Raw genomic sequence first — 9,876 nt, forward strand, 5'->3', positions numbered from 1 at the left:
CCACACAGCACACTTTATCCTGAGGATATCCCAAATTATCCCAGACAGACGAAGGCGATCCCACGGATATCTCAATGAGTAGCTCCCGGGATATCCTACAAAAATATCTTAAAATATCGTAAAATATCTTAAGATATCATATGATATCTTATTATATATTTCGATATCCCCCAAAAATATCTTAAAATATTTTAAGATATTGTAAGATATTCATTAATATCTTACGATATCCTATTACATCCAAATAATATCCCATCATATCTTTTTTATCTCTACAATTAATGGAGCATAAATCAAGTGTAAAGGGAAAGTTAATTATAATGTAACAAAAGAGTGACAGAAGTGTAAATTAAATCTTTAAGAAACGTAGATTAAAACGTCAGAACATAAAGAAAATATACTTATGGAAACAATGTGGCATATTAATAATATGCCACATATACTAAAAAATTATAAAAAATGACATTAAAAAAATTTTTTTATTTTAAACAAACAGAGCAAAAACAGATTTTTTAATAAGTTAGTCTACATACTATTTTGCGCGCATATATAAAAATAGTAAAAAAAGTAAAAAAAAATTGTAAAACTTCATATTTATTTATAAAAATATAAGTTAATTATACATGTTTTATCCTTCTGACAACATCTATTGTAATGATCTATAACAAATATGAATCCATAAACAAGAAGTGTTTATGGATCACCACGAAGCGTTAGAATGCGTACGGTCTTTGAAGTCAAGCGACATCGGCGAGGGTTGACACTTGGATGGGTGACCGTTTTTTCAGGTATAGAGATATTAAACTATTAAACATGCTTTAACAGGTACGACTGTGGCTTGGCTGAAACATGTTATATTATAGTCTTCTTTCTCTTACAAAATTGCCGTCAAAATAATTAGAATTTTGTTTTTTGTTCAAGTTTTTTTCAATTCTTAGAAACTCTCAAAAATACTTAGAAATATTCAAAAATTTTTATAATTAATCAAAATTTTTTATTTTTAAAGTTTTTCGAGGAACATTTCAATTATAAAAAATCGAAACATTTATCAGAAATTCTGAAAAAAATTTTTTTAATTCTGACAAATTTTTTCACTGGGGTATATTACGATATCTCAGGAAATCCCTTGGACATCCTCTGGATATCGTTTGAGGAATCTACAGGATGTCAAATCGGTGGACATTTGTGCATCCCTTGGATATCCCTCGGATATCGCAGACGGTCCACGGATATCCAACGATGGGTGTTTACGATAATGGCTATCCGAGTAATTTTCTCTAGGACCGAAATATATGATAAGCACAACCATCTACTATCATCATGATTCGTGACAACTCAATGCTGTCCGGTATAGTCAAATCATCATGAGCAAGTTGCGAGTTGCGAGTTCCATGAGTTTGTAGCAGGTAACCTAAAAAGTACGATATAATAATTTGATTATTACAATTAAAAATAATCTGTTTTTAATGTATGTTTTTAATGGTAAGATTATTAACTTCATTAAAATAGTAATTATATAACACAATCATATATTTTTAAAGTATTGTCTAAAGTAATATTAAAGAGATTATTTTATTTACAAATATTTTATTTATTAATTTGTCTATCAAGTTTATATTATAACGTATATCTAACGCATATCTAACGTATATCTGTTTACAGTATATCTTAATTTACTATGCACTTGTATTACAAATTTAAAAAATTTATTGTAAACATTATTATTAGTTTCACATTAGTGAAATATTCATGCATAATATTTATACATAAAGATATATGATTTTTTAAAATAATGATAACATCATGCAACTTATCATTAACAGTTGTTACAAGAAAGAAAAATATTTATACTTAAATTTTTATTTTACTTGTAATCTAAAAAATATTATTAATAATGATTTATTTAGTAATTTTACATAATTTATCTCATTTGTTTCAAAGTGTTAACACCATCCGTTTAACAAAAGATGACTTTTCTAATATATATGTTAGTTAATAATAAATAATAACATTTATTGAGAATCAATGTTTAATTAAAATATTATATTAGGTTTTGAAATAATACCGTTATGATAGAAACTTGATAGACAAAATAAATATTTGTAAATAAAATAATCTCTGATATTACTTTAGACAATACTTTACAAATACATGATTGTGTTACATATAATTACTATTTTAAAGTTAATAATCTTATCATACATTAAAAACAGATTATTTTTAATTGTAATAATCAAATTATTTATGTCGTACTTTTTAGGTTACCTGCTACAAACTCACGGAACTCGCAACTCGCAACTTGCTCGTGATGATTTGGCTATACCGGACAGCATTGAGTTGTCACGAATCATGATGATAGTACATGATTGTGCTTATCATATATTTCGGTCCTAGAGAAAATTACTCGGATAGCCATTATCGTAAACACCCGATATTGCGATATCCCAAAATAACATCCTAGGGACTTCCCTAGGATAAAGTGTGCTGTGTGGGATTTTTTATAATTTTTTAGTACTATTAATTGTTTCGATAAGTGTGCTTTCTTTATGTTCTGTTTTAATTTACGTTTCTTAGAGATTTAATTAACGCTTTTGTCACTCTTTTATTATATTATAATTTAATTTTTCTTTACACTTGATTTACGCTCTATTAATTGTAGAGATAAAAGATATGATGGGATATTATCTGGATGTAATAGGATGTCGTAAGATATTATAGAATATCTTACAATATCTTATAATATTTTAAGATATTTTTGGGGAATATTGAAATATATTAATGGGATATCATATAATATCTTAAGATATTTTACGATATTTTAAGATATTTTTGTAGGATATCCCGGGAGATACTCATTGAGATATCCGTGGGATCGCCTTCGTCTGGTATAATTTGGGATATCCTCAGGATAAAGTGTGCTGTGTGGGGTATAGATATACAAAGTGCATCAAGTAGTTGCAGCGTTACAGATGTTGAATGTCCGGAGATTGTTCAGTTTTTATATGATAATTAGCAAAGAAGCTGAAACAAAAAATTAATTCAAGAAAAGAATTCGTTCATCTACAAAAAGCACATATAGAATACATAATTTCTTATAAAGATATTAACTACTTATCTGATATATATTTGTTTATTCTCCATTTATTTCTTTCCCTCTTCCTTCTTTATGTTTCTATTTTATCTTGCACAGATTTTGTTTCTCGGCTGACAATGATTTTAATATGGAAAACCAGATTTCAATCATAAATCTTGTCTGTCAAGGCATATCAAAGAAATTAAAAATTATTATATTACTAATTAATTTAATATAATAAAAATATAATTTAGTATAGTTTAATATATTACCCACACAGCACACTTTATCCTGAGGATATCCCAAATTATCCCAGACAGACGAAAGCGATCCCACGGATATCTCAATGAGTAGCTCCCGGGATATCCTACAAAAATATCTTAAAATATCGTAAAATATCTTAAGATATCATATGATATCTTATTAATACATTTCGATATCCCCAAAAAATATCTTAAAATATTATAAGATATTGTAAGATATTCATTAATATCTTACGATATTCTATTACATCCAAATAATATCCCATTATATCTTTTTTATCTCTACAATTAATGGAGCATAAATCAAGTGTAAAGAAAAAGTTAATTATAATGTAACAAAAGAGTGACAAAAGCGTAAATTAAATCTTTAAGAAACGTAGATTAAAACGTCAGAACATAAAGAAAATACACTTATGGAAACAATGTGGCATATTAATAATATACTACATATACTAAAAAATTATAAAAAATGACATTAAAGAAATTTTTTTATTTTATACAAACAGAGCAAAAACAGATTTTTTAATAAGTTAGTCTACATACTATTTTGCGCGCCGCATATATAAAAATAGTAAAAAAAGTAAAAAAAAAAGGTAAAACTTCATATTTATTTATAAAAATATAAGTTAACTATACATGTTTTATCCTTCTGACAACATCTATTGTAATGATCTATAACAAATATGAATCCATAAACAAGAAGTGTTTATGGATCACCACGAAGCGTTAAAATGCGTACGGTCTTCAAAGTCAAGCGACATCGGCGAAAGTTGACACTTGGATGGGTGACCGTTTTTTCAGGTATAGAGATATTAAACTATTAAACATGCAGTGAACACATTTTATAGCGGCAATATAACATGGAAGTTACATGTAATTTAACATTGTTATTCTTGTGATATGTATAGGTGCTATATGACATGGAAATAACCTGTTACGTAATATTTGTTATACGCAAGTGATCTAGCTGTTATACACTTCTCGCAAAAATTAAAGGAACAAAAAAATTTTCTAAATTTTTTGCCAATTTTCAACAGGCTGTATTTTAGTGAAAAATGGTCGTACAGGAAATAAAAAAACATAGCTTTTGAAGCTTGAAGACTCTAGTTTTAGAATTTTTTGGTTAAAAATTTTTCTGAGCACCGGTAGCCATGCAATTCTTGGATAAAGCACGAAGAAAAAATTTTCAAAATTTTTTACATTTTTTTTTCGCTCTACGGGCATGAAAAAAATTTTTCGAGCTAAACCAATGCATAGGTCGCATAGCCTGTTCATTCAGCTTCAATTTGCTTTTTTCGAAAGTCAGATACGACTATTTGTCTTCGAGATATCGAATTTTGAATGCAAAAGGACCCTTTTTCACTCAACTGCCGATATCTCTGAAACTACTGGTCGCCTAGCGAGCTGACGAGCGGTTTCGTTTTCTGCAGAAAATTTCCTACAAAAATCTGTCATGGTTGATTGAAAAAAAAATTTTGTCCCACCTGAAACGGTAACGTGAAAAAAGAACAAAAAAATGTCATTTTCCCCTTTTTTGGTAAATCGACTGTGTCTTCGACAATATTGGGGCAAAAGCTTAGGTTAGAAGAAAATTTTACAGTCTAATGTACCCCAAAGACCCCCCTAAATTTTTAGATCGATCGGTTCAGCGGTTTCCCCGGACCGATTGATTGAAATTTTGAAAAAATTAAGGGAACAAGACTTTGTTCCCTAAATTTGACCTAATCTTTTTAAAATTCAATAATTTCATTTTTTTTACTTTTTACTCAATTTTGAGTTTTTTTTTCAAAAATTTTTATTCAAAAACATTACATTGTTGAGGCATCCTGCAATGAGTCCTGACCTGAATCCGATAGAGCACGTCTGGGACATATTGGGCCGCCGATTGCGTCAAAATTATCCGAATCTGAATAATTTGGCAGCATTAGAGAACGCTTTGATAAGAATTTGGCGTCAGATCCCTCAACAGATGATCCGAAATTGCATTTCGAATATGCGACAAAGATTGCAAGCTGTGATTAGGAGTAGAGGCGGGAACACTCGATACTGAACACGAGACACACACACTTTACACACACACACACACACACACACACACACACACACACACACACATTAAAAAATGAGTTTGGAGTCGCAAAATACTGTGGAGCTGACGAACCACGGGGTCTCATTTTTTTCGAAGAATCATTAACACACGTGCGTAAGCACAAAAGAAGCGTAAATCCGACCGTGCAACCTCCACGTGGTATGCTTTGGATAACGCTAATGCCGGCGGTAAATCAATCATCAATCAAAATTTTCGTCAGAAAGTTTGATTTTCTTAAAAACGAAAAAAAAGAAATTTTTTTTCAAATTTTTTTTTAAATTTTCAAAAAAAAATTTTTTGGAAATTTTCGAAATTTTTGAAAAAATTTTTTTGGATTTTTTTTTGTTACTCAATCTTCAAAAAACTCAAAATTGAGTAAAAAGTAAAAAAAAATGAAATTGAATTTTAAAAAGATTAGGTCAAATTTAAGGAACAAAGTCTTGTTCCCTTAATTTTTTCAAAATTTCAATCAATCGGTCCGGGGAAACCGCTGAACCGATCGATCTAAAAATTTAGGGAGGTCTTTGGGGTACATTAGACTGTAAAATTTTCTTCTAACCTAAGCTTTTGCCCCAATATTGTCGAAGACACAGTCGATTTACCAAAAAAGGGGAAAATGGCATTTTTTGCTCTTTTTTCACGTTACCGTTTCAGGTGGGACAAAATTTTTGTTTCAATCAACCATGACAGATTTTTGTAGGAAATTTTCTGCAGAAAACGAAACCGCTCGTCAGCTCGCTAGGCGACCAGTAGTTTCAGAGATATCGGCAGTTGAGTGAAAAAGGGTCCTTTTGCATTCAAAATTCGATATCTCGAAGACAAATAGTCGTATCTGACTTCCGAAAAAAGCAAATTGAAGCTGAATGAACAGGCTATGCGACCTATGTATTGGTTTAGCTCGAAAAATTTTTTTCATGCCCGTAGAGCGAAAAAAAAAATGTAAAAAATTTTGAAAATTTTTTCTTCGTGCTTTATCCAAGAATTGCATGGCTACCGGTGCTCAGAAAAATTTTTAACCAAAAAATTCTAAAACTAGAGTCTTCAAGCTTCAAAAGCTATGTTTTTTTATTTCCTGTACGACCATTTTTCACTAAAATACAGCCTGTTGAAAATTGGCAAAAAATTTAGAAAATTTTTTTGTTCCTTTAATTTTTGCGAGAAGTGTACATCGTTTTGGCGTTACAGTTATTCAACAAAAATTGTATAATTGTAACATAACACGTTCGTATCAATGTTATTACGGAACGATGCGTCGTAGTTGACTCAGAAATCAGACATTATAACATCCTGAATGACAGATCTATTTAATAATAAAAAAAATTATTATAAAGATAATGTTTTCAAAAATAACGGTTTGTCTACAATTACTGCGCACAAAAAATGCACAAAATCTAAATTCATCATGTGCTGAACAAAAACAGAATAATAAATGTATACTATTCAATTTTTCTTAAAATTATGATCTATATAGTTAACCATCTAATTAATCATTTGAACGCTTCAAAGATTAGTGCTAAATAGATCGCAATTTCCATCAAATTATTAAGGTTATGGAAAAAGATAAATTTAACAATGAAATTAATAAGTAAATAAATTAATGCTATTTATTTTTAATGTTTTGCAAAATTTAATTGCTTTTATAAAAAATAATATAGTCGCGTCAGTTTACATATAGGTATATGTAGACAATAACAAGTACCCATATCGATGAGTCAAATTGGCGTAGCAGGTAGAGTACAAGGTTTGTAATCCTAAGGTCCCGGGTTCAAAACCTACCAGCGGCAAGTAAAAATAAAATAAAAAATAACATATTTTAAATTTAATTAATTAATAAAAATTTATTCTAAATGTAGTATGTGCTGTTGATAAAAATAATTTTAAAAAAATGAAATTTTTATTTTATTTTATTTTTCTTTGTAACTGTTGTGTAACGGTTAGATAACATGTAATTATAACATGTTATATTGCTGAGTCGGAAATTGTAACTTACATGTAAGTTACGTGTAATTTCAAAGTAACGTAACCTGTTATATTCGGTTACATTGCTGTTACACTGCTGCTATATTACTGTGTTCATTGAGCTTTAACAGGTACGACGGCTTGGCTGAAACATGTTATATTATAGTCTTCTTTCTCTTACAAAATTGCCGTAAAAATAATTAGAATTTTTTATTTTTTGTTCAAGTTTTTTTCCATTCTTAGAAACTCTCAAAAATACTTAGAAATATTCAAAAATTTTTTTAATTAATCAAAATTTTTTATTTTTAAAATTTTTCCAAAAAACGTTTCAATTATAAAAAATCGAAACATTTATCAGAAATCCTAAAAAAAATTTTTTTAATTCTAACAAATTTTTTTACTAAGATATTATATTACGATATCTCAGGAAATCCCTTGGACATCCTCTGGATATCGTTTGAGATATCTACAGGATATCAAATCGGTGGACATTTGTGCATCCCTTGGATATCCCTCGGATATCGCAGACGGTCCACGGATATCCAACGATATTGCGATATCTCAAAATGGGTGTTTACGATAATGGCTATCCGAGTAATTTTCTCTAGGACCGAAATATATGACAAGCACAACCATGTACTATCATCATGATTCGTGACAACTCAATGCTGTCCGGTATAGCCAAATCATCACGAGCAAGTTCCGTGAGTTTGTAGCAGATAACCTAAAAAGTACGACATAAATAATTTGATTATTACAATTAAAAATAATCTGTTTTTAATGTATGATAAGATTATTAACTTTAAAATAGTAATTATATGTAACACAATCATGTATTTTTAAAGTATTGTCTAAAGTAATATCAGAGATTATTTTATTTACAAATATTTATTTTGTCTATCAAGTTTCTATCATAACGGTATTATTTCAAAACCTAATATAATATTTTAATTAAATATTGATTCTCAATAAATGTTATTATTTATTATTAACTAACATATATATTAGAAAAGTCATCTTTTATTAAACGGATGGTGTTAACACTTTGAAACAAATGAGATAAATTATGTAAAATTACTAAATAAATCATTATTAATAATATTTTTTAGATTACAAGTAAAATAAAAATTTAAGTATAAATATTTTTCTTTTTTGTAACAACTGTTAATGATAAGTTGCATGGTGTTATCATTATTTTAAAAAATCATATATCTTTATGTATAAATATTATGCATGAATATTTCACTAATGTGAAACTAATAATAATGTTTACAATAAATTTTTTTAATTTGTAATACAAGTGCATAGTAAATTAAGATATACTGTAAACAGATATACGTTAGATATGCGTTAGATATACGTTATAATAGAAACTTGATAGACAAATTAATAAATAAAATATTTGTAAATAAAATAATCTCTTTAATATTACTTTAGACAATACTTTAAAAATACATGATTGTGTTATATAATTACTATTTTAATGAAGTTAATAATCTTACCATACATTAAAAACAGATTATTTTTAATTGTAATAATCAAATTATTTATGTCGTACTTTTTAGGTGACCTGCTACAAACTCACGGAACTCGCAACTCGCAACTTGCTCGTGATGATTTGGCTATACCGGACAGCATTGAATTGTCACGAATCATAATGATAGTAGATGGTTGTGCTTATCATATATTTCGGTCCTAGAGAAAATAACTCGGATAGCCATTATCGTAAACACCCAATGACATCCCAGAGACATCCCTAGGATAAAGTGTGCTGTGTGGGTAATATATTATATTAAAATTTCTTCTCTTACATATAAATATATAAAACATTTGTTCACCTTGTTTATCTCTATGCACTATATTTTTAGTTATTTGTGTAATTTTTATTCATTTATTAAATCAAATGTCATAAATCATTTATATAATATTTATTGTTTGACATATACGCGCGCATACGTCAAAAGGTTACACGACATTAGTCCGAAAACTAGATGGGAAAAATGTTGGTACCAACAAAATTCTCTAGACATTTCAATTTCAATTTTTACAGGTTAGTAACATTGTTTAAGTAGTAAATCCGCGAGTATTCGGAGACGTTTTGACATATGCGCGCGCCAAAATAATAAATATTAAGTTAAATTGTAACATGTAATTGAAATTAATGTTAAAAAATTACAACTGAATATTAAGTACATAGAGATAAACAAGAAAAAAATGTTTTATATATTTATATGTAAGAGAAGAAATTTTAATATAATATATTAATATATTAAACTATACTAAATTATATTTTTATTATATTAAATTAATTAGTAATATAATCATTTTTAATTTCTTTGATGTGCCTTGACAAACAAGATTTATGATTGAAATCTGGTTTTCCATATTAAAATCATTGTCAGCCGAGAAACAAAATCTGTGCAAGATAAAATAGAATCATAAAGAAGGAAGAGGGAAAGAAATAAATGGAGAATAAACAAATATATATCAGA

This window comes from Monomorium pharaonis, chromosome 3 (assembly GCF_013373865.1).
Source record: "Monomorium pharaonis isolate MP-MQ-018 chromosome 3, ASM1337386v2, whole genome shotgun sequence".
Taxonomy (NCBI): domain Eukaryota; kingdom Metazoa; phylum Arthropoda; class Insecta; order Hymenoptera; family Formicidae; genus Monomorium; species Monomorium pharaonis.